General features: G+C 35.5%; 1 long non-coding RNA gene across 1 annotated transcript in view; it reads left to right on the top strand.

Moving 5' to 3' along the window:
- The window catches only part of LOC138164330 (uncharacterized), a 30,801-nt gene extending 4,119 nt beyond the window's left edge, over positions 1-26,682 (top strand). Inside the window, exons 2-4 of the long non-coding RNA XR_011169029.1 lie at positions 5,195-5,301; positions 25,047-25,162; positions 25,539-26,682. This is a non-coding gene — a long non-coding RNA (uncharacterized lncRNA). The remainder of the gene's footprint in view (positions 1-5,194; positions 5,302-25,046; positions 25,163-25,538) is intronic.
- Positions 26,683-27,221: the final 539 nt, after the last annotated feature.

The following is a 27,221-nucleotide window of genomic DNA, read 5'->3' as shown; positions in this document are numbered from 1 at the left end:
TTTTTTTTAGAATAAAGATCACCAATTCCTTCAACTGAGGTTTAGGACATGGAATTGAGTCCTTCCATTGTCAAAATTCCCCTATCACCTTCCTCTGGACATGATTATGTTTGCAAATGTCCCTTCTAAAATGTTTCATCCAGAACAGAACATTATTTCTCTAGACGAGGTCTGGTCAGAATAGAACATGATCACTCTCCTTCTGAAGACTATACGTTCGTTACTGCAGCCTAGAGCAGACAGAGAACTGACTTTTTAATCAAGATGTTTTAAATTCAACCTGTGATACATGCTGACTGTATGTATCTATGACATATACTAAATTTGACTTGAAGAAAATGAAAATCTAAAAGTAATTCTTTTATCTTCTTGTCATCTTAGTACCACTTAGGCAATCATTCACAAGTCAACAAACATCAAGTGTGATTGAACTGAGGTCCTCCTGACTCCAAGATCAGTGCTGTATTCACTGCGCCACCTAGTAATTTAACTCCATTTTCCTTAGTTACTCATTTTTTTTAAAGCAATTGGGGTTAAGTAACTTGCTCAAGGTTACACGGCCAGGTGTTTCTGGGTGGGTGCTAAATGTCTGAGGCCAGATTTGATCCCAGGTCATCCTGACTCTGGGGCTGGTGCTCTTACTCATTGTGCTACCTGGCCACCCCTTTAGCTACTCATTTTTAAGATGAGTTAGAGAAGAAAACAGCAAACCAGTATCTTTGCCAAGAAAGCCCCCAAATGGGATCACAAAGAGTTGACCATGACAACTAACTGAACAACTGTGCTAAAACACTGAAGATACAAAAAGGCAAAAGAAAGGCCTTACCCTCAAGGAATTCACAATCTAAAGTACAGCATTTCATCCAATATGCCACCTAGCTGTCTATTACTAGCAATATCCTTTATATGGAACTAAAAAAAAAACACTCTTGTTCCTGGAAAAACAAAAGGCATTGATGAGGGAAAAAAAGTAATGACTGAATTTTAAAAATATGATCTAGGGAGGAGGCAGTAACCATATCAAGACCTTCATACTGTATTTGCCACACCATTATCTGGTTTAGACTCTGGAGGTTACTTAGCAGATTTCCTTGCCAAGAGCAGACCATGAAGAAACTGAAGCTGTGAAACACTTGATTTGTCCAAGGTCATACAAGTCCTGAGTGGCAGAGACAAGGCATAAGAACATGTAACAGATCATGGTTCACTTTATAGAGTTAGCAGATTACTGCAGATTGACAATGTATGAAGAAATTGAGAGTTTAAAGTCCTCAGGTCAGTAAACAATTTCATCAACAAATACAGCATTGAAAACTTTCCTCAAATTTAGCAACTGACTAGTATATTCTCTAGGGATGAACTGGAAAAACATGAAGCAAGTGAGGGAAAATGTCTGATTGAATATTTTGCATCAATTCACAGAAACAATGATGTCTACACAATGCCAAACGTTACTATTACAGCAAGCTACAAAACTATCTTCTCAAATGACTTCATTACTAATGTACATGGCATTGGCCATTAGGTTAGTGGACTGGCTTTTGAAAGAGGAAGAACAGAATGCAAGTCCTGCCTTTGATACATGATGACTGTCTGATGATGAGCAAGTTCCTTAATCTCTCAGTCTCACAGGCATCTCTTTAAATTGCTTCTGTGGAGAGAGTTTCTATATTGTAAGTTCCACACATTGACAAAATCATGAGTTTGGATTAAGAAACGTCCGTCAAATCATAGAATTTTGAAAATCTAAAAAACTAAAGGTCACCAAAGACAATGACACTAGCTTACATTAATTCATTGATTTTAATTTTCTTTTTCAATATTATGAATTTGTCAAATATTAACAGGCATGAACATTTTTCTATACATGTTTCTCTGTACAAAGGAGAGAAGAAGAAAACTATATATGAAACTATGACTCTCCAGATTGGGAGGGGGGGAAGGCAAATTTAAAATTTTCCATAGTGCTTTTTGTGTTTTCTGTGTCCACTATAAATTTTCTTCTTCTCTCTTCTGTTTAGTTTTAGTAAATATCTGAGGCTGGATTTAAACTCCAGTCTTCCTGACCACAGGCCTGGCACTCTATCCATGGATGTATTAAACTGCCCCAAACTCTTTTATTCAGCTCAGATAAGATCAAGGTCATTAGAGGTTCACTCCTCCCACTTCCCACCACTCACATATAACTCATTTATGCTAAATAATAAGTTCCTCCCTTTTCTTTCTTCCCGAATGTATTCTCTTTCTCCTCCCTTTTCTTTTCTCTTTAAAAACTACAGAATAAAATAAGACCCAGGGTTTATTTTTGTTTTATTTTCCTTCCTCTGTGACCCAATGATGTTGATTTTCTGAATGATTACTTGTCTCTTTTACCCTATCTAATCTGTACAGTTTGTCACTATTTTAATCTCCTCATTTTTGTTTTTTTACCTTTTTAGGTTAGTCACGAACCCCGTGTAACATTTCAAAGTTTCTACTTACCTCTTGTCTTTTCATCAGAAGTTAGTGAAATTCCTCTATTATATTAAATATTTATTCCCACCCTCCGTACTCCATGTTTCATCATATTATAATCAGTTTTTCAGTGTTAGTCATTTTTAGTTGCAAGCCTCTCTTTTCCCTCCCTACTTCCTTCAATTCCTTCTTCTCCTTCTCTCTCCATCTTTCTCTTCTTCCTCCTTAAAAAAACCCCTTATTCTAAGATATCTTCTCTTTTATAGAGTTACTTCATAGTCCTGTGTGATCCTGATTGTTATTCCTTGGTATTTGAACTATTTCTTCCTGGTTACTTGAATTTTTTTTTTCTTTTGTTTGGATGCTTCATATTTTGGCTTTGGTAAAATCTTTGGACTTTTTTTTTTCTAAATTTCTTTGTTGTCTCATGGAGTCATTGAATTCCATTTGTTTTATTCTCTTTTTCAGGGAGTCCACTAGTGGAGTGAAGCTTTTCACTTCATTTTTGTTTTAAGCTTTTTTATTTACCTTTCAAGTCTAATTTCACTTTTTAACTTCATTTTCTTAATAACTTGTTTCATTTCTTCCAGCCACTCATATAGTTTTTGTGGCCAAACTATGGTCTTACTTTGCAGTTCAGCTTGGCGTTGTGTTGAGGTTTTTCCTCTTCTTCTGGGTTTCTCTTAATGTGTCTATTTGTGTTTCATATTTTTTTTTTTTTTATAATTTTAGCCTCTGTTCTTCATCTGGAATTTTGTTCATGGAATAGTTTTCTCCAGCACTCTTGGATGTATTGGATAGACCATATTTTGTGCTATTCCCTCTGTATTTTGGGTGCCAGTACTGATCATGATCTTAATAGACTTCTTGGTGTTAGGCTCCATCTTTTTTCTCAATCTCTAGTTTTTGTGCCAGTCTACTGGCGGTCCACTTTTTCTGGTTTCAGTCAGTCTCTGTCTTCCTCTTCATCAATATTTCCCAATGAGGAATTGGTTTTCTTACTTTCTCTTTCCCTGACAGGCTCTAGTGAGATACTGGAGATCACACTTGTGCCAGACCTCCTGCATGGTGGCTCACTTTCACTGGCACCCAGGTACCGAATTGACTCTATCTCCTGCTGTGGCCCCTAGTGATCTGAGACATGTATGGCAAGGCCATATCTGACGGGGTACCATTGATGGGGGCTAATTACATAATTTACTCCTCATTTATCAGGCTAGGACTAGGTTTTGAGTTTGGTCCCCTATTTGTTGATGTTTTCATTGACTTTTATCTTTTTTGTTTATAATTCTGGCTAACTTCATGTACATTTGTGGGAGCTTCTGCTGACTCCTCTCTCTTTTTGTGCTGTTCTTTTTTGGTGTAATTCTTGCCTGGACAAATGAATCATCTTCGGTTTCTTTTTGGTTTTCCTTATCATTGATCTTTTGGGGATCTTTTTCAGATATTTTCTAAGTTTTGCATAGGAGAGTTGAGCTCCTATATGGCCTTTCAAGTTGTCATCTTAACCAGTGGTTCATGAGGTTGCATTTCTATAGTACTTTATGGTTTACAAATCAATAGGTATCTATATCTAGTCTTTGACTTTTATGGCAGCTCAATGAGGTAGATAGAACATGTAACAACTCTATGGTACAGATGAGGAAACTGGTTCATAAAGGTAAAATTGCTTTCCCTATGTTATTCAGTTATTAAGAGATCAGGTCAGGAACTGAATGAAGAGAATTCCTAAAGACAGACCCATGATTTGAATCAAGAAGATCTTCTGACTCTTAAATTCTGAGGTATTTCCACTACATCAAGTTATCTAGGATCACCTGTGACAAGTCCTGGAATATTAATAATAATAATATGAGCAGGATAGGGACTGGTGTCAGAAATAAATTTTTTGTATTTTGAAAGATCCATGATGTTACTGGTGATTATTTTTTCCATTTTTGTATATTGTAAACAGTCCTTTCCTTAGTATTGGTTATTATGAGTTTGTATGGCTGCCCCAAATCCTTTCATCTGAATGGCTACCTTGTAGCAACAAGTATCTCTGAATTTAGCTAGTCTAGTCTTAAGATGGTACATATCAAGTTTTCACCAGGTCCATATTCAAAGTCATTCTAGTATATTAGGGCCCATCAGAACATATGTTCCACAGGCGTTTTTAGAGTCCAGGGTCAATTTAATGCTATGTTGAGATTTTAAAGGATGACTTTTTTTGGGAAACAGATTCATTTCTAAGTGATCTTAAACAGGCAGGAAGACTCATCTTCCTGAGTTCAAATTTAGCCTCAGACATTTACTACCTGTGTGATCCTGGCAAGTCACTTAACCCTTTTTATGTCAGTTTCCTCATCTGTAAAGTGAACTAGTGAAGGAAGTGGCAAACCACTCCAGTATCTTTACCAAGAAAACCCCAAATGGTGTCATAAAGAGTCAGATATGACAGAAAAATGGCTGGAGTGGGATTCTAAACAGGAGGCCCCTATAAATTAGGAGAATGGAAACTGTTCTATAAGGCTACACCAAAGTATTTAAAGCAAAGCAACCAAATTGTGGCATTCTGGGAAATAGCAACAACTAACAGATTCTCTTGGCACCCAGCAATCACAGATGGAATGTCTCTTTCTGAACAAAAACATTATGGAGACCAAAGTGCCTACATTCACAGCAGCTTTTCACAAACTAAAGCACATTTTGATGATGTAGAAATGGCTATGAGTCACTCTTTCTTTTTTTTTTCTTTCAGGCTTGTCTCTTATAATAATACCGTGAATTATTTCATATTTGAACACAAAAAGAAACCTATAGAACTTGGGAAGCAGAGGCCCAGGGATGTCAACTGATTTGTTCAAGGTACCATAGCAACAAATATGTTGTCCATCTGTCATTGTCCATCTGTGTCTTTCTCTCTTTGTATCAGGTGTGTCATTGTCAAATGACAAGACTCCATCTACAGATCTTATTGTTCTATCAAAATGCATTTATAAAATATTTGATGATAATTTTTTTCTTAGTGCATTGCCTCAATCTATTTTACAAAATAATTCCTTTGGATAATACTTATTTTGGACAGTACTTTGGACTATAATATTTTGTAAAAACAGTAGAATAAGGAATAGTATCACAATAAAATCCAAAACTTGGGGTGGCTAGGTAGCATGGTAAATAGAGCACTGGCCCTGGAGTCAGGAGTCCCTGAGTTCAAATTTGGCCTCAGACACTTAACATTAGCCATGTGACCTGGGGCAAGTCACTTAGCCCCAATTGTCCTGCCTTCCCCCCTCCAAAAAGCAAAAAAAAAAAAAATCTGAAACTGGAAGGAGCATTAAAGATCTTCTAGATGAAGCCTTTCATCTTACAGATGGTGAAACTGGTACCCTAGTAGGAAAAATGATCTGCCCAAGATTAAGTACATAGTAAGTGAGAGCCAATATTTAACTATCTCACCACAAATATAGTACTCTTTATACTCTACCATAATAAGAATTCACACGTGAATTACTTGCTTTAATCAATAATTATCTGTTTTACTTTGAAGCTGTAGTGATAGACATCTCTCCTGTTAGGTAATTTCTAGCACATGACTTATTGAAATATTCTAGATAAAGCTACTAGAGATACCCTGCAAAGCACCTGTTCTAGCATAGTCCTTCTACACACCCGGTATCTGTCAGATTAAGTTCTAAGTGAAGAGAAGCACTTTGGAGAAAACAGTAGATTTGGAGTAAGAGAACTTGGGTTCAAATTGCCTCAGGCAAATAACTTCACCTTTCTGGGCCTCTGTTATCTCATCTGTATAATGAAATGGTTGGACCATATGACACTTTAAAGTCATTTACCATTTTAAAATTGTGATATAAGACCTAAACTAATGAAAGCCAACTACTGGAATTTCCCATGACATCCAGCTGGCAAAGCAGAAGATAATCACCAAAATTATAAGGAGATAAATTTAGATGAAGCAAGCTCTTGTAGTACTGTTTGCTTAACTCTGCCTAAAATAAAGAACTCATTTTTAAAAAAATGCTTTAGCATTTACAAAGTCTTTTCTTTAAACATCTGTGTGTGTTTAAGCATTATAAACCCAACCATGCAGATAAGGAAACTGAGACTCAGAAGAGTTAAATCATTTGCTGATAGTCATTCTACTGGTAAATATGGGAGCTTTAATTTGAATCTAAATATTTTCTGATTTTATGTCTAGTGTTCTTTTTTTCTATACCAGTGGTGTCCAAAAATTTTTTATTTAATACTCTTCTCAATTAAAAACTTTATACCCCGGGGTGGCCAGGTAGCACAGCGAGTAAGCCACGGGCCCCAGAGTCGGGATGACCTGGGATCGAATCTGGGCTCTGATACTTAGCACCACACCCAGAAATAACTGGCTGTGTAAACTTGAGCAAGTTACTTAACCCCGATTGCTTAAAAAAAAACAAACTTTATACCCCATCCATCCATCCATCCATCCATCCATCCATCCATCCACCCATTCAGCTGTCCATCCATCCATTTATCTATTTATTTCTACTAACAAATCATATAGCTCACATTCCCTATTAGTGGATGAATAATATAGTACCTGGTGAATTTCAGTTCACAATAATAGGAAGACATTATATCAAAGGATCCAAAAGCAATGACCCCTAGGAATGCTCATTTGCTAGAAGTTACCACTTTTCTGATACTTCCTACTTAAACCTCCAATGGTCAGAAGGATTATCAAACACATTATCTTAATTGGAGGAAGTGGGAGTGGTAGATCAAGAGCTGGCCTCAGAGCTAGGAAGGCATAGGTTCAAGTCCTAACTTTGATACCTTCTGGCCAAGTGAGTTTGGACAAATAACTTGCTCTTACAGTGTTCTAGGCAATTCTCTAACACTATAAATTTCAGAAAAGGTGCCCACTTGCATGAGTTGCAAGTGGATAACTCATCCATCTAAATTATGTAAATGCATTAACATAGAAGTATATGTACATGATGCAAATAGAAATTTTGAAAGTGAGATAATAATGAAATAAATATCCTAAAATATATTCTTATTTTGTTTACTGATGGTGCAAAACCATTTTTCTTCTTCTTGCTAAAATCATATCACTAATAGTTTTGATAATTATTACTTTATAATATAGTTGAAGATCTGGCACTGCTAAACCTTTTTCTTTGCATTTTTTTCATTAGTTCCTTCGTTATTCTTGCCTTTTTGTTGTTCCAAATAAATTTTGTTATTTTTTTCTTACTCAGTAAAATTATTTTGGTAACTTAATTAGTGATTAGTTATATAATTTTAATGAGTTCAACATAAACAAATATGCTTCACCATTTAAAATATTTCAACACTGTTGAAGGAGTTATTCAATATATTTTGATACTTGGCTGTTGGTTGAAAAAAGATAACTCAAAAAGATACATAGATATAACTAGAAGAAGTGTATCATTAACTATATATAATAAATCTTGATGCCATTTTTTCCAACATGATCCGTTAATTATGCAGAAGTTTTTGTTGAAATTTGGTGAGAAAATGTCCTTCTTCCCTATGTCCATCAGTTGTTATAAACTAATCAAGATGTGTTGTTTTTGAATTTTTAATAGATGTTTTAAAACCTATTAAAATCTCCATTTAGAAAATTCTTTAACAGATTAGAACATTCTATTTTCATTTTTTAAATTATTCAGATAAGAGAATTTTATAGGTGACATATTTATATACTTTTTAGCAACAAAAATCTAGTTTTTGAAAGTTCTGCTACTTTTAAGGATTTAAATGCTTAACTAATATACAAGGCACAAGATACATTTAAGGTGAGGCTCGTTACCTACAGTGTATTACAATCTATTTCAAATAAATGATAATTTTGAATACTTTGATCAAATTCTTTTTATATTTGATTAGATTGTTGCTATTTTTACCTTTTAATGTTGCTGATTAAGTGGCTGTACTATCAATAGAAGTACCAACTCTACCATTACCTTGTTGCTTTTTTTGCCCACATTATTTTAATAAGTTTTAATTTCTTTTTATACCCCCCATGAATCATGTAATATGCTTCCTGAATACACATATAGACTTATTTGAAGAGCACTTTGATCTAAAAATCTCCTATCTCTTTGCCCTGAGGAGCAAGATATATTTTGTTATCTATTCACTAGGATCTTTACACATTTCCCAACTTGGTTTCCTTTTAGTGATTTTCAAAGATTTACATTACTGTAGTCATTGTTATATATCTCTTCCTGCATTCTGTTTTAAAATTCTGTATCAGTTCCAAGAAATCTTCCCATGCTTCTCTATATTCTTCATATTTGCCACTTCTAACTGTTTAATAATATTTAATTGCATTCATATAATAGTTTAAAAAAGCCATTCTCCAATCAATGGGAATCCATTTTGTTTCTAGTTCTTTACTTCTACAAAAAAAGTACCATTAGGGGTGGCCAGGTGGCTCAGCGAGTAAGAGCACCGGCTCCAGTGTTGGGACGACCTGGAGATTGAATCCCGGGCTCAGACACTCAGCACCACACCCAGAAATAATAACTGGCCGTGTAACCTTGAGCAAGTTACTTAACCCCGATTGCTTAAAAAAAAAAAAAGTACCATCATGAATTTTTGCTCTATGACCTTTGTTTCTACTTTTCACTTCTTTAGAGTGTATTCTTCAAGTATGGTTGTGGGGTAAAAGGATATGGACAATTTAGTCACTTGCATAATTTCAAATTCAGATCCGGAACAGCTGGTTGAGTTTGCAAGTCAGCCTATCAATGTGTAGATCTATGTATCAATGTGCCTGTCTTCCCAAAAGTTTTTAAGCATTGATTATTACAATTTTTATAAATCAATTTTTGTCAAATTGCATGGAGAGGTGAAATGCCAGTGTTGTTATAATATGTATTTGTGCTTCTAATATTAATTCACAATTGTAGATTTAGAGCAGTAAAGGACCTCTCAAGAGTCACCTAGTCTAACCTAGTTATTTGTTTTATAGATGAAATATCTGAGGTCTATAGGAGGAGTGAGACACTCAAGGTCAAAAAGCTAGTAAGAAATACAGCTGATTTTCAAAGTCATGTCCTCTGACTTTCAAATCCATCATATATTTATTGTTCCAGACAGGTCGGTACCTTATATCATAAAGATACAAAGCAACAAAAATTAAACATGTCATATTTAAATGAGACATGGGGATGAGAGGAAAATAAAAATATCATTTCATCTGTTACCTGGAGAAGAGCTAGGGAACACAATAGAAATCAGTAATCAAGCTAATGACTTCCTATTTTCCCAGAATCTGCCTTTACTCCCACTCTACCCTAAACTCTATTTAGGAGACACAAGTGGATAGTTGTTGAAAACTTAGAGCTGTCTTAACTTCTATTTGAGCAGGTTTGCTTAAGTTTGCTTAACATCATATTATCTGACAGACATCACAGAATAACAAAAAAATTTTTCATTATAGAATGACTAATGGTAATGTGTATTCAGAAATGAGACTGACTTCTCTCTGGTTCTCAGTATTCAGGAGCAGAGTTCTCTGAAACTTCCATGAAACAATGATGTCAGTATCCAAAAATAGGTATCAAGATGATTTATAAAAGTCTGAGTAAAGATACTGTGATTCTAGCGTCTAGTGTCAGAATAGTAAGGCCTGCCAGAAGGAATAATGATCAGAAAAGGACAAGGAAGAAGAGGAAAATGGCATAAGGAGAAGGGAAAAGAGGAGAATGGGCTAATTTTTGAAAATACATAAAGGTGAAAAGAGAATCAGACAAATGAAATAAAGAAGAAAAGTTTATAATAATAATCATAATTTTTATTGGATATGAGAAAAGGTTGAAACAAAGTGATAGAGGTATTTCTTGTTCTTCCCTGATGTCTCTATGGTAGATCCCCTATGAAAAAATTGTGGGAAAAGTTTTAATATCATTGTTTATATTTTGTATAGCTTTCTTTTAGAAGCTGTTTAGACAGAAATTATAATCAGACCCATATTTACACCACACACCAACTTAAAATAAATATAAAACTTGAGTGTAACAGATCACAGCAAAAAAAAAAAATAGAAAATGATCAGTAATTTTTTTCTAGCTATAGGTAGACGGAGAATTCGTGACTAAACCAAGGGAAAGAGATCATAAAAGAAAAAATAAAAAAGTTTACCTCTATAATTAAGAAAAAAGTTTTCCTAAGAATAAAATCAGCAAAGACAATTGCAAGAAATATTGTAAAGATGGGAAAATAATCTTTAATGAAATATCACAAATAAAGTTTGCATAGCTAGAATATAAAGGAAATTGGCAGAAATAAATAACAGCAGGAAACACTGACCAAAAGAAAAGCAGTCAAAGGATTTGACAAAGTATTTTTCCAAAAGATTTTCAAACTATATGTGGCTATAGCACTCTCTCTTCAGGGCTTCGCAACTCTTGCTTATATTGGTAGGGCAGGTGGCCAGAGATTAGCAGTCACTCTGAGGGGCTACACTGTTCCTGAGTCCTCACAAGTGTGTTTCCCCCAATTATAAGTCAGTAGTCTCCGTTTTTAGTAAAAGGCATTTACTAAGATGGAATAATATAAATAGTTTGTACAACTCCCATTCCCCCCAAAAAACCCTCAGGGATGTACTCTCTCCTTTGCATATGAAAGGTCTGTTTAAAAAGTGGTATCAAACTTCATATACAGTGGTGATGAGGCAGATGTGTAGAAAATATGTGGAAAAGGGATATCTTTCACTTCTTGGACATAGAAGTCCTTTACTCCCTTTGTAGAGTACTGATGAAGTACCATTGATGTGAAATTCTTTGATGGGCTTTGAAAACTGGTGTCGTTCTAGCATCCACAGCCAGCACTTCAATCCATCTGGAAAGGTCATAATCCCTGAAGCTACCACCATCCTCTTTCTAGGTCCATATGAAGATGTTTCCTCCATCATTAGCCAATCCCATTCCACTGGCCATTGCCACCATGTTTAGTGACTGATAGGGGTCTCAGAATCTCTGAGGCTCACATGGTTGCCTAGATACTTCCTCTCAAAATATGCATTCACCTAAGGTCATGAAAGAATAGACTTAAAAGAAACAGTGGTGTCATATACTTAGGGCCACAGGTTGTCTGAATCAGACAATGTGATGGACTACCACTCCTTTACCCAGTAGCTCATATCACTTCTTGTCTTATTCACAAATGAAAATAGACTGAGAGATAACCTGGGTCCCAGCTGTTGTATGCACACTCAACTCCAGCTCAGCCACTCTTGGGTCATTGTTTCTTCTGTTTCAAGAGCTGATTAAAAGACATTTTATCATCACGTGTACCAAATCTGAGATATCATGACTAGAAACCAGCTCGCAAAATTTCCACAGGAGCTAGCAGCAGACAGAATATCTGCACATGCTTCAAGAACTGGTCCTCCTTAGGCAATGTTCCTTCTCATGGCCTTATGAAAACATACTCAAATCACTTAAAGTAATAATGATGAAAAGTAAAGCAACTCTGAGGTTTCACCTCAGTCTATACAAATTGTCAAAGATGAAAAAAGAGAATAGTCAATGTGGAGAATCTATGGGAAGATGTTCATAACAATATTCTATTGGTTGTGCTTGAAGTGGTTCAATTCTCCTGAATTCCTTTTTGGAATAGTGCAAAAAACAAAAAGGTTAAACTGTTCACACCCTTTAATCTAGCCATCTCCTTCATGGGTATATGCTCCAAAGAAGTAAAAGACAGAAACAAGGTCCACTACATTCCAAAATATTTACAGTGGTACTCTTTGCGGCAGCAAAGAACTGGGAACAAAAAATATGGTATAAAAATATAATTGTGCACTAAGAAATGACGAATAGGAGGAAGTGAGAAAAGTGTGAGAAGATTTGCATTGGTTAGTACACATTGAAGAAAAAAGAAGTGAGAACAATATACATAGAGATCAGAATAATGCAAGTGAAAAGATCATTAAAAGGAAGTTGAATACTTGATATTGATAAAACCAATGAAAGTTCTAAAATCCCCCAAAAGATAGCAAAAGCAGAAAGGTGGGGGATTATTAAGATCGAACCTTGTATATATTGTCAGGTTTTCTGTACAGGATGTTTGTGCTTAGTTGGATTTTTTTTTATCATAAAAATGGGTTCAATCTGGAGGGGATGGGAAATAACTGTGATTTAAAGGCATAAGACATCAGCTAAACATTAAAAATTACTCATATTCTTTAATTACTTACCAATAAGGGAATGGCTCTTTGAATAAATTCATTATGTATCTTGGATATCAGACTTTTAATGGTGACATTTAATGCAAATATTTTCCCTATTCAACTGTTTCTCTTCTTAGTCTATCTTCTTTGATTTAACTCACACAAAAACTTACACATTTTATGTAGACAAAATTTTCTATTTTATCTTTTGTGATTTTTTTATCCCTTGTTTGGTTATGAATTTTCCTCCACTGACAATTGTGAAAGCTATCTGACCTAGTTATTTTCTAATTTTTAAATAATGTGAGCTTTTATATTCAGATACTGTATCCATTTTGAGCTTTTTTGATTTATGGCATTCAAGATCATAGAAACGCAGAATTTGATAGTTGCAATATATTCAATGACCATCTAGGGCAACTAATATCCAAAAATAATTCCTCTTTAATTTTGCTTGAAGACTTCCAATGGGGTTCTACCCAGTCTCTCTTAAGAGGCAGCCCATTCTACTTTGTGATGTCTCTTTTAGGTTTTTTTTTTGACATAAAACCTAAACTTGCCAACCAAAGCAAATGTAATCTCTCTTCCAAAATATAACCCTTCAGAATTTGAAGACAGCAATTGTGCTTCTCTTCTCTAGGCTAAATATTTAAAGGTCCTAAAATTTATCCTCATATGACATGGACCTAAAGCCCTTCACCATCTTGGTCCTTTCCTCTGGACGTACTCCATTTTAATCAATGTCCTTTTAAAACTGAATACAACTATAAAGATGTGGTTTGACAAAGCACAAAGTGTAGAGAGATTATCACCTCCTTATTTCTGAAAGTTAAATCTCTTTTAATGTAGTGAAGATCACATTAGCTTTTTTTGGCTGCAGCGTAGCACTGCTGACTCATATTTAGGTGCTGTTCTAAATTTAATTTCTTATAAACTGTTTCCCGGTTTTCCCAGAAGTTTTCATCAACATGGGAGCTCTTCCCCTAGTAATTTATGTTCTTGGCATTTTAAAACCCAGGGCTACTGTTTTTTTATTGCTTTTTTTTTTCTTGATTATCTAGTTTGTCACACTGATTTATCTATTTTAGCCAGTACCACGTTGTTTGATGGTTACTGTTTTATAAAGTCACTGAAATTACCATTGAATACTATTTTTGAATCTACCTATCTATCACAGCCTCTCTGCTGACTTCTAATTTCAGATCTCTAAATGTCTTTCAGATGTCTTGATCTGTATGTCTAGTAGATATGCTAAACTCAACATGTCCAAAATAGAACTCATTATTTTCCCCCCTAAAGCCTCACCCTCTTCCACTTTTCTTATTATTATAGAAGACATCATGATTTTCCCAGTTTCTGATGCTCTTGTGATGGCCCTCATAACCTCATGCCTGGATTTTTGCAACAACCTACTTGTGGGTCTGCCTACCTCAAGTCTTCCCACTCCAGTCCATGCCTGGAATGCACTGCATCATCTCCTTATCTAGCTTCCTTTATCTTCTATCTATCTATCCTTCTCTACTAAAATCCCATCTTTTACAGGAAGCCTTTCTCAACCCCTCTTAATAATTGTCTTAATTATTTCCTATGTATCCTGCATATAGATTACTTGTATATCTTTTTTTCTTTTCTTATACCCCTTTCCTTCACCATTATATTGTGAGCTCCATGAAAGGAAGGGCAGTTTTTTTTTAACCTCTTTTTCTTTCCTGTTCTTAGCACATTGCCTGGTTCATAGTGGGCACTTAATAAGTATACAGATTGATTGATTGTAAGTCTGTCTAAATCTATACTATTTAAGTCTTTATATTATTACTCCATTCATAGTTTTAACCATCATTTCCTTTGAATTTATAACCTTTTGTTCTTCCAAATGAATTCTATTTTTGCTTTGTCCAGTTCCATAAATTAGTCTCTAGATAATTTGATTGTTATAGTACTAAAAATATATCAATTCTGATAGTATTTCATTTTTATTATATTGATGTGGCTCAACTATGAATAATGAAGAACTCTAATGATTTGTCTCCCTGCATATCTATAAGGAGTTAGTAGGATACATATATATATATGTATATATGTGTACAGAAAAACATATATGCATACACATATATATTTATAAGGAGTATTTATATACATTTTGCATAAATATTGGTAGGTTAATGACAAAATATGCATTTTTAATATTTTGGAGACAGAGACAGAGAGAAGACAATGTATGACCACCTCAATTTTATAGACCACGTGGGAGAAATTATTTTTTGCATTAATTTATATGCCTCTCAGTCATCAATCATTAACCCAAGTTACTGAGAACCAAACAGAAAAGTCTCATATGTTTACTCAGCAAAGTGCCAGAGCTCATGTCTATCTCCATAGGAGGTGCTCTTTCTGATGCCTTTAGACAAAGGTGCACATATCGTAATCTTGTAAAATTGATGTCATTCATAATATTGATCAAAGACTCACTTCACCAACTTCTTCCCTTCCCTTGTTCAGTTTCTTGATTTTTGTCTCTTTAATTTTCTTCTTATTTTTCAGAGATAACAAGTTTTGTCACAGTTTCTCATTGTTTTCATTCTTGAACATAATTATTTATTGTTTCTATGATGAATTCTTTGGCTGACTCATTCAGGTTGTCATTACTTAATGTCCATTTAGTACTGTATCATTTACTCATATTTCATTGTTATTTTTTGCCTTGCACTCTGTAAAGTGTGCTTATTATTTCTGTTTTTACATGTTCATCACTTTTTTATGCCTTAGTACAAGACCAAATTTTGTCAAGTATTTGGGACATGGAGAAATTACACACATAACACATGCACATGCATACGCAAACACATGCACATGCACACACACACTTATCTTAGAGAAGTCAACTAGTCCAATCTATTTTTTCCAACAATTCATTCAGTTCTGCATTTTCATTTTTTAAATATTTCTTTTGCATTTATCCAGCTTTGAGAAAGGTATATTAAAATCTCATGCTATTATTATATTACTTTTAAGATAATTTTTGTGATTCATCTAGCTTTTATGTTAATAATTTACTCATTATGCCATTTGGTGATTATACATTTATACTCTTATTTTTTCTTTGTCCATGCTGGCCTTCTTTAAATAAAATGTAGTTTTCCTGTTTGTCCATGTTGACATTGTTGTTTTTTATTTCTGCTCCGTCTCAAGTCATCTTTGCAACTCCATTAAAAAACAAGAGTTGCTTTTAACATAGCCTACTTTGTTCTATCCCCTCATTTTTACTCTATATGCTTCTGGATTTTTAAAATGTTTCTTGTATGCTTTAATTTTTAAAATTTATTTTTCTTATTTTTTCCTACATTGTCTTTTTATTATAGATCTTCCTTTTTCCTTCTATCTTCTATTAAATTGTAGCAATAATTCTGCAGTTCTGTTCCCCTTCCCACTCCATAATTTTCCTCCCCTCTGAGATCCATATTGCTCTACAATTGTCCTCTTTTCTACTTTTCCAGTCTCTTAATCAGTTTAATTCTTAGACCTCAACCTGCCCTGGGAGTTGTGCCCCTCCTAGCACAATAAAAGAGGTTGTTTAAAGATAGCCATCACTGAGAGATATCAGGTTTGCTCCAGATAAGAGGGTGCTCAGAAGAGAATGGGGGACACAACTAGGTAGGACATTAGTCTTCCCTGAGAATGGGGTACACCCTACAACTTTGATGGAGATTCAACTCTCAGAGTTGTTGCTTAAAAGTGCAGCAGTCATGGGGGCCACAGGACTGCCTTTAGATGGCAGGTTGATACAATGTGGTAAAGAATAGATTGGGTTGGGGCCCCTCTTGGATCAGGAGGCTCAGTTTTGTCAATTTAAAATGAGGAGGTAGGATTAGAAGGCCTCTAAGGTCCCTTCCAGTTTCAAATCTTTAATCTTATTATGCTAAGAAGTTCTATAGTTCAAAACATTTATTATTCAAAAGGAATAGATATTCTGTTCATGATAGATCATAGGAAAAAAAATCATCTGTTACACTTTTGGAGATTGAATTATCCAAATAGTGCCAGGTTGTTTATTGGTACACAGCAGACACAGTTAACAGACCCATTGGCATGACTTGAACCCAGGGTCATCTCCCTCTTGTCATTAGAGTAGGACTTTAGTGGAGGACTATTAAATATGTGTAACTAATTAGAATATGATAAGTGAGGCAGTGGGTTACAGTGGAAAAAACAGTGGCCTAGATAGAAACCTAGAAATCTGGGTTCCATTAGGCACTAAGAGTCTCCAGACCTCAGTTTCTTCAGTTTTCCCTTTCTAGAACAGGCTTTAAAAGTTTAGGTCACAGATTAGGTACCTCTGATATACCTTTGAGCTCCTAGCTATGCCTTTCCCATATTAGACTCTTTACAACAACCATGAGGTGGATTGTACAACTATATTGAGAGACAGCAGTGTCATAGTGAAAAACCTGAGTACAAATTCCACTTCTGCTAATTAGCGGCTGTGTTACCTTGAGAAAATGACTTTACTTCTCATCCTCAGTTTTCTCATTTGGGCAATGGGGGTAACAATACTTGGGCTTCTCTATCTCAGAGATTTGCTGTGTGTTTAAAATGATATAATGTTTGAAAAGAATTGTCAACTGTCATAACTACAGCATCCTGTCTCAATAACTAAATGATGTATTAGGTTCTTTAAAGTCTTCTGATTCTATGATTTGCCAATTCAGCTATGTGAACCTGTGTGATAGCCTGATCTTGGTATATCTAGCCTGAGAATGAAAAAGCATCCCTTAAAATTCAATGCCAGAATCAGCTATTAAGCTGGAAAAGAGAATAGGGTAGAATTTGAACCAGCTGTGAAGCTCTTTTAGCATCTCAGCTGTCCTCAGGAATGCTCTTCCGGACCAGTATATACTGAAGGGTTCTCAGTGTCATACTCAGATTGATGGAACTAGACTAGACTTTTGTTTGCCTCATCAATCCGTGTTTTCAGGATTTCATATCTTCAGTTCCATACCCTCCCGGCTTGAATATACTCAGACATATTCCCTAAATAGGAAATGTCTGCAGACAGAAGTTTGAACAGAAGAGGTTGGCATCATTGTGTAAGCTTGACTTGTGAAGTCACAATGGTTCTTGTAGTTGTCACTTAGGAGCCAGAGCAATATGTTCCTTTGACAGTCGCTTTCCAAAGATGCCATCCAATTGGCTTTTCCCCGCATTTGCAGTCTTTCAATCAGTCATAATATCCTATAGACATAAGATCTAGCTCTGGAAAGCATCTTAAAGAATCTCATCTATCATGGGATCATAACACCTACCTTGCAGGCTTGCCTTGAATCTCACATGGAATAGTACTAATAATACATCTAGTACTTTGTCGATTTTGAGGCACTATATAAATGTGCCATTTCCCTTAGTCCAAACTCTCATTTTTCAGATGAGGAATTTGAAGGCTCAAAAGTCAAAGTGACTCATTAAAAATCACATAGGAAGTAAATAGGAAAGTTAGGAGTAGAGCCTAGGTCTTCTGGCTCCAGGTTCAGTTTTTCTCTCATACAATTCTGCTTATCTTGTGACTGGGAAAATAAGCTAGCAGAATCTTATTTAGAAGGTAGGAAAAGGGATATTGACAGCTTCCGGCAAAATTGTGGCACTTCTCAATTTCTCACCTTTTTTTTTTCTCATGCTGTGCATCTTTAATGTTCATCTTCTGTGGGATGATCAGTGAATGGCTCAAGTACATGGTTCTGATAGCCTTTGATTCCTCTTATTACAGAGCACTCTAGTTGAAGAATGATAATTCTTCATGATTTAGTTAAAATGCTCACTGACCTTGTCTGTGTGATGATAAAATTGTTAGTCAATTCAGTTTTGAAAAAAAAAATCCATCAAACCTATTGTTTGGTCTGGTCTAAATAGAGCAATTGATTGATTAGGTGTTTTTTTTTTTAACTTTCATCTTGCCTTTGTGATCCACGGCTGTGTCCAGCTTATACAATAATGACATATTAAACAGTGAAAAAAATCCTAAACCAACCCCCCTTCCTCACAAATAGTTAAAAGTCATTTGAGACCATGGAGCCAGAAAAAAAAAATCCTCCCATTTACCTGACTAAACCTTTCTTTTTTTTAACTGCCTTTTTCCCAATCAGTCTCTGTATATGTTGCCATAGAATAAATGAAGGGAAGAAAATAATGTAATAAAAAAGTTGATTTTCACTCCAAGAGTGAAACTCCAACTCTGTTTGTAGAAATTATGTCTAATGTTGTAATGGGATCAAAGAGCATTTCATTAACTGAGATCTCATAGAACCCAGTACTTGATCGTTTTGTATTCACTAAGAATGATAAGTGCTACTTCTTTTGACATGAAAGGTATCAATCATTAGGCTAAAATTCTAAGTTCCCTGAAATTCATAATAGCTCCTAACCTAAAAGCATCATGGGTTTTCCCTTCCCTGTTACAACACAGAAAGTTTGGAATGACTCACACACCTCCTTTGTGTCCTTTCTAATGGCTCATCAAAAATGATCTAAGTAAGAAAAGGCCCCACCAGGTGATGACCAGAAAGAAAACCAGGGAATCCAGAAAAGAAAAGATGGATAGCAATGTGCGGTGTTCTTAAGATTTTTAGGGACATTATTATCACATTTTCTTCTAGTAAATTTCCTTAATTAGTGTTTAAGAAAGCCTCAGCTATACTACAAACTAAATAGTTTGAACACAGGGATATTTTCTTATTTGGGTTAAAAATATGCAAATACATACACTGCATGCATGCAAATATATACAATATATAAAATAATGCAATATATAAATATATGCAAAGACACAAAATACATTGCCAATGCACACAATACATATAATACATAGAAAGAAAATGAAAGTTTCTTTCCAGCCTGACCTAATATTGACCTGTTTATTGTACTGGAATGCATTTGCTTTCTGAACACAGTGACTTCCATAAAGAAGAAAATGCTCCTTTGCTGTTGAGCCTGGCTACTTTCGGTCAGCAGCACCACCCAGAGTTTAAACTGGGAACTCCTTTCAAACTGCAATTGTTTTGAAAACCCTACAATCCTGCACTAAAGAACACAAAACCGGACTTTGCCCAGAGTCTTCCACACAAGCGATGTTTCATATGAGAAAATAACTTTATTTTTTTGCTTTTTATTTCAAAGCCAAGATTATTGCTTAGAACTTGGTAGCAGAGCTTGAATTTTCACTATTCACTGCCCCTGTGAACTTCATCTAAACTTTGATAACTCACTATTATTTTTTCCATAATAACATAAGAGGCAGTGTTGTTTAGAGAACTGGATATGCAGTCAGAAGCCTGGGTTCAAATCCCATTTATCATATTAACTATGTTTTGTGGGTAAGTCACTTAATCATTATGAGCCTTCTACTATTATGTGGTATGGATAGGTTATTGGTCACCATTTATTAAGCTATTTAGGTAGCAGGCAATGTTTTAAGTTCTAGGGATACAATGAAAGAAAAAAAATATGCTTTAGAATTTCACATTCTAATTCTGGAGACAATATATAAGCAGTTATGCAAATTCGAGATACACACACATACAGTATAAAGAGAAAGTAATTTCAAAGGGAAGACTCTATTAAAGGTTCCAGGAGTATGGGAGGGAAGGAGGCCTCCTATGTAATTTGAGATTTCAATCTTTTTCTAACTTAATTTTAATTTTATTTTTCCTCAATTAGACAGAAATAAAATTTTTAACTTTCTTTTTTTTAAAAAAATTGAGGCCCACTTTGACCCAGCAATACCACTTCTAGGGCTGTATCCCTAAGAGATCATACAAGTGGGAAAAGGACCCATATGTACAAAATATTCATTCATTCATTCATTCATTTGTTTGCTTATAAATTCATCCATTTGTTTGTTTGTTTATTTATTTGTTTTAAAAGCAATCGGGGTTAAGTAACTTGCTCAAGGTTATAAGGCCAGTTATTTTGTGTGTGTGTTTATGTATCTGAGCCCGGAACTGATCCCAGGTATCCCAATGCTGGGGCCGGCAGTCTTACTCACTGCGCCACCTGGCCACCCCTGTACAAAATATTTAAAGTAGTTCTTTTTGTGGTGGCAAAGAATTGGAAATCAAGGGAATGCCCATCAATTGGAGCATAGCTAAACAAGTTGTGATATATGAATATAATGGAATACTATTGTTCTATAAGAAATGAGGAGCACACAGACTTCATAATAACCTGGAGAGACAAATAAACTGATGCTGAGTAAGGAGAGCAGAACCAGAACTTTGTACATAATTACAGATACATCATATCTGTGATGACTGACTTTGATAGACTGGGCTCCTCTCAGCAATGCAACACTATAAGACAACTACAGAAGACTCACGATGGAAAAGGATATCCACACCCAGAGAAAGAAATATAGAGTCTAAAGGTGGATTGAAGCAAGCTACTTGCTTTCTCTTTTTTGTTTTGTTTTGTTTCTTCTTTCTTGTCGTTCATTCTATTGGTTATAATTCTTCTTTACAACTTGACTATTGTTTAATGTGTATGTATTTTTGGAACCTATATCAGATTGCATGCTGCCATGGAGGACAGGAGGGGAAAGAAAGGGAGGGGGAGAAAATCTGGAACTCAAGGAATTGTGGAATGGAATGTTGTAAATTAAAAGTAAATAAATAATTTTTTAAAAATTGAGTTCCAAGTTTTGATTTGAATCTTGAAAGACACCAGGGAAAATAAGAGGTAGATGTGAAGAGGGGGAGCATTCCAGGCACAGGGAACATCCTGGAGATGAGTACTATGTGAGAAGCAGAAAATAAGCCACTTTAGTGGGATCTCAGCATGCATGGATAAAGTGTATGGTTAAAAAAGTATGTGCTGGTTCTTTGAGTGCTTTCCACTTAAGATGATTTTTCATTTATAATGTATATATCTTGAATGCATGGTTACCTGTCTGCTGTTTCTCCTGTTACAATGTGAATTCCTGGAGGGCAGGAACCATGGTTTACATTTTTTGTATTCACAGTGTTCAGTAAATTCTTACTAAATGCTTATTGACTGACTGACAACTTGTCTATATATGGGTTTCCAAAAGTCTTAATATAGTTTTGAGCTTTGGTAGCTTAAAACCACATTAAGATTTTAGAAATACCCTGTGTGTTGGGTACTGGATTTATTAGGGAGCTACTGTACTTTATTGAATGTGGGGTTGGCATCACTACTTTCCTGCAGTAAAGAAAATAATAGGTCCTTGATAACACATGACAACAAACATACTATTTATAATCTCAAAGACAGAGTAGAGGGTGACTCCCAAATTCTACTAGCTGTTGAAATGTCAAAACTTCTGGAATCTTTTTACTTTAGTAAAAATGATTATCAGTAAAGATGAACCCATAATGTAATTATAGAGTTTTGCTCTAGAAAGACAGATATTTAATAACATTCAATACTTCTAATAGAACTATAGTAGAATTCTTAGTTCAATAATGAATATGTGTGTGGTATGTGTATATGTGTGTACATGTGTGTTTATGTATATACATATGTGTATATATACATACATACCTATCTATATACCAATCACATAAAACATGGACCATAAATGAAATCCTTAGCCCAACAACATAGAAATATACGAATTGCAAATTCTAGGTCAAATCTTTAATGGTACTCATAAGAATAGAAAACATACAACTATTTCAATAAAGATTATAGTCTGACAGTTAGTATCTGTCTGAAGTCCAAGGGGAATCCTAGCATATCTAGAAAGAGGAAAGAGAGGAATAAAAAAACACTGTGTGTGTCTGTGTGTGTCTGTGTGTGTGTGTGTGTGAAAGAGACAGAGATAGAGGCAGAGACAGAGACAGAAACAGACAGATGGAGACAGAGATAGAGGGAAAGAGAGAAAGGAAGGGGAGGAAAGAAATGGAAACTGACAGAGAGAAAAAGAAAATAGAGGAAGAGGAGGGGGGAGAGAGAAGAATAAGAGAATCAGACCTATTAGGCTTCCTCAGTGGCCCATAGGCAGGAAAAAAAAATAGGACCCACACTCCAGATTTCCCTTCTACTACTTGCAATCAAACTATGTCCCATGCTCAGTTACATTTGTCCCTTCTCAACTCCATCACTTTAGAAATAATATAAGGCATAGTCTCATTGAAAGCTCAGTTTGGAAAGTGAACAGATTTAAGTGCCTCCTCAGGGTTCACAGCACTGAATCAAATGAGTCTGTTCTATGTTTTTCTACAATAGGAAGCCTCCCCCCTCCCCCAAACTCCATCCAGTCCATGGGGGAAAAATGGACTGGCAGAAGCCAGAAGGGAGAGGGGCAAGCTCCATCAGTTTTCTCATTCTCATTCAAACTATAGGGTATAATTTATTAATTGTGACATTACAAAGGGATAATGGATATAGGGACACTCTGTAAAATTCTTTCTTTGTGGATTGACCTGGTACATCGTCATATCTACCACATTAGGATGCCTATAACAATCCATAAAGATATGTTTTAATATTTATTCTCAGTGGGAAAAGCCTGCATCTTTCCTGAAAAGGATAGATGAAGATATACATTTTCTGAAGTAAACCATAAATTTAGAGTCAATTCCCATTACCCAAATCAGTAGTACTAAATAAACCCTAAATTTAGCTGTTAAACTTCTATTATAACAAAATAATAGATCTCTAGAAGAGACCTTTGCTATCAAGGAATCCAAACCATTCATTTTATAGATGTAGAAACTGAATCTCAGTTTCTGTTAAAGCTACTTGACCATGGGAATGGGAATTTAAGATCTTCCCTGCCCCTAGGCCCTTTGATAGGCTTCAGTGTACCTGGAGCCTGTGGTGGGAGGCTTGGTTTTCAAGAATGCTTTTTGATTGGGCAGTAGGTCAAGCAGGTTATTACATCCTCTGACCTAAGAGAAGGCTATATATATCCTCATATGAGGCTTTGCTTTGGGGCTCACTTTGAGAAGTGTTGTATGATTTGACCAGACAAGACTCTGGAAAGCCTTTGAGCCCCCCAGCTTTGAAAACCCAGATGGTGGTGCTTCTCTCTCTGGTAATTGTGACTAGGTATGGATGTAATGGTTGGACATTTGGAGGCCTGTCTGATGAATTGTTTCTCTGTCTGCTTGTAACTTTTGCTTGTAACTTCTTTCTGTATACTCTGAAGTTTGGGGTGTTGACTTTTTCCCCTGAACTAGGTAAATGATATGTTTGATTGATTAAAGCAAGATTGTTAACCCATTGGCAAAGAATTGGAAATTAGGGGGCTGCCCATCAATTGGGGAATGGCTGAACAAGTTGTGGTATATGCATGTTATGGAATACTATTGTGCTATAAGAAATGAGGAGCAGATGGTCTTCATATTTACCTGGAGAGGCTTATATGAACTGATGCTGAGTGAGAAGAGTAGAACCAGGAGAAATTTGTACTCAATTACAGACACAACGTATGTGTGATGACCAACTTTGATAGACTTTACTCTTCTCAGAAATGCAGTGATATAAGTCAATCCCAAAAGACCCATGATGGAGAGAAATGTGTGCATCCAGAGAAAGAACTAGGAAGAACTTAGTTTATATCCAGGTGGAAGCAAAATACCTGATCTTTTCCTTTTCTTGTTTGGTTTTATGTTCTCTTTACCATTTTTTCATTCCATCTGATACAATCCGTCTTTATAAACTGAATAATGTATAATGTGAAAGTATTTACAGATCCTATACTTGACTATATGCTGGCATGGGGGGGGGAAGGATGTGAGGGAGGGGGACAAAATGTGAAACTCAGGGAATTGTGGAATTGAATCTTGTAAACTAAAAGTAAACAAACAAATTAATTAAAAAAAAGAAAGTGAATGTTGAAAATTAAAAATGTTTTTAAATAAATACATAAGAGAAAAGAAAAAAATTGTTAACCCATTTTGAGTTGCCTTCCTTTAGAAAAGCAGATCTAAGAACCCGTGTTGGCCAACCATCCTGGGGATTCTGGGGTGCTTGCTGCTACACCATGGTAGAAGAGCCAACATTTGAACCTGCTTCTTTTGACTCCAAATCTCAATCCTCTTTATAAAAAAAGTGTTTAATTGATTCTTAGTCACTGGATTTTGTGAGCCATTTATGGATTGTGGGCATGACCTGTGGGGTACAAAGTAAAGTGGTGAACTGGGGCTGTCAAAAATTAAATTCATTCATTTTAATCTTCATCATCAACTTTGAGACACAGTTAGATTATTTTTTGCCTATATAATTCCATATGACCAGATAACTTGTCCCCTCTCAGTTTGTCTAGTATTATGAAGATGTAATATTCATATTTCATAACACAAATTCCTTTTTTCTAGACAGCAGAACTTTTCACACATTATAAAAAAAATTCTGTCATTATAACTGATAGCTTCTTTCTACTTTTTCATTTATGCAGCTCATCCAGTAAACGTATTACCACCCACATCAACGACGTCGAAAGTAGCCTACTTTAAGAGGAAATATGCAGAAGAAGAAGATTTACATCAAGATTACAATGGGTATTTTCCAAAAGTAAGTTATTTCTTGCATTTACTGAGCAAATGTCCATCTGCCATGGTTGGTAGGGAGGGTTTCTTCACTGGGAGCTCCTTACACTGACTGAATCAATGTTTGTTTTCTTTCTTTTTCTTTTCTTTTTTTTTAAGTAGTTGGGGTTAAGTAACTTGCTCAAGGTTACATGGCCAGTTTTTTTGTGTGGGTGCTAGGTACTGAGGCTGGAACTGATCCCTGGTCCTCCCGACTCCAGGGCTGGCGCTCTTACGGCACCACCCAGCCTCCCCTGTTTGTTTTCTTTCAAAGTTATTTCTTATTTACCTTGTCTTCAGTAGGAAAACCTGAGTGTTCTCTCTTCCAAAATAAAGTTATATTGATCATTTTGTCCTTGCAGCACCTGATATTACCAGAAGACCGGACCTGTATTCTCAAACTTTCATTAGAAAAGCTCAGGTTTCTTGAAGACCCTGAAACCTATCTTCGAAGATCTGTGCTGATCAACAATTTGTTGAGGAAGATCCACTTGGAGGCAGAGAAAGAGAGTTATGAATACTTTAAGGAAGCTCCATGTTATAGGACTGCTTATTCTGATACAAGAAAACGGCTGAAGTTTATGGTACAAGAATGCTGCTCTCAGTCACTCTATTATGAAGAGCTGCATTCGTACCATATTGTGCCTTATTCTGCAGAGAATGCCATTTATGGCATGGGCTACACGAGTGGCCACTTGGAGCAAAATTCTCAGTTGCTTATTTATAAAATGAATTAAAGCAACTGTTAGGTTGAATTCCTTTTTATGTTTCTAAATGCCTGAACTGTTTCTAAATGAACAGGATGCACTGACTGCTCAGTCCAGTTGGGATCAAAGCTGAGATGTACTTTGAACTGAATGGAAGAGTATTTTGATTAATATTTAGCAGTCCTTAGTATCATCATATTGAATCAAAAGTATGTTCATGCATTCTAAAGTTTGAAGATTGAGTGTTTTTGGAAGCTGGATCTCTTTTAAGATATAGTTTCTAATGTAAAGTTGTTCATGCAAATTTTTAGACATTTTCGTTTATGTTTGTTATACCACCAGTTGTGGAGAATAAAAAAAAATGAAAAAAGGAACAGATTTACCTGACACTGTAGACGCAATGAGGATAATTGGTGGTTTGAATTTATCATCCTCTAAAAGATGAGAAAGTGGGCAGTTACTTTCAGAAAAGCTTTGTATGTGTCCAAGCATTTGTGCCAAAGCATTTGCTAGGCACGATTCTCAGCCCCAAGAGCTAGAATTCAAAATGGGGCAGCATATCCTGTAAATTCAAAATAAAACAGATTTCTTGTGGGGGAAGAAACTTCAAATGGCTCAACTAAATTGTGCTCAGTTTTACTCATCTCATGGCTTAGTAGCATTTGTTGTTGAGCAGTAAAATTTAGTGAACCCTACGTCTGGATCTTGTCACCAGTCATAGATTGTGGTGGGTCACTAGTAAATAGTGATAATTTCATTTAATTTATTTAGTCATCTGTGTTGCAGGCTGTGGAGCCTGGGGAAGGGGTGGGTGGGCAAACTTTTTCACAAACTGGAAACTGGTTGGTTTTTTTTTTCTGTAGTTATCAAGGCTGGAATAAATCAATGGATATGCTAAGATATTCTTGCTTTACCCATTTCTAAGTGTGTTCTAGACTACACAATTTCAACTTTGCACCAGTCTTAGCCTTCTCAAGTCTCAAGCACTAATTGATACAGAGTTGCTGAGTGCTATTGGCATTAACAGTTTAGGTAATCATGTTTTGAAATATGAAAGATGTTTATTTAATATATTAGATAGTTATTAAATTGTTTGAGGTGTTTTATTTTGGGATTTGAATGTGATGTGTCCATCTTCAGTTTTTGGAGTTGTGTCTTATCAAGCATGTCACGTAAAATCATAGTAAAGTAATCAAGCAGATTGGGAAAAGTAGTTGCCAAAGGTATACCCAGAACAAACCAAAGACTAGTGTTAATGAGGCTGTGGCATTGAAAAGAAGAGTTGGAGACGAGGCTTGCTTAGTAATGAAGAGCAACACTCGCTTCTGCAAACTTGGT

The sequence above is a fragment of the Petaurus breviceps genome, unplaced genomic scaffold (genome assembly GCF_028583685.1).
Source record: "Petaurus breviceps papuanus isolate PSGF00001 unplaced genomic scaffold, PetGlider_PUasm1.0 189, whole genome shotgun sequence".
Classification (NCBI taxonomy): Eukaryota; Metazoa; Chordata; class Mammalia; order Diprotodontia; family Petauridae; genus Petaurus; species Petaurus breviceps.
This window is presented reverse-complemented; position numbering and strand designations above follow the sequence as displayed.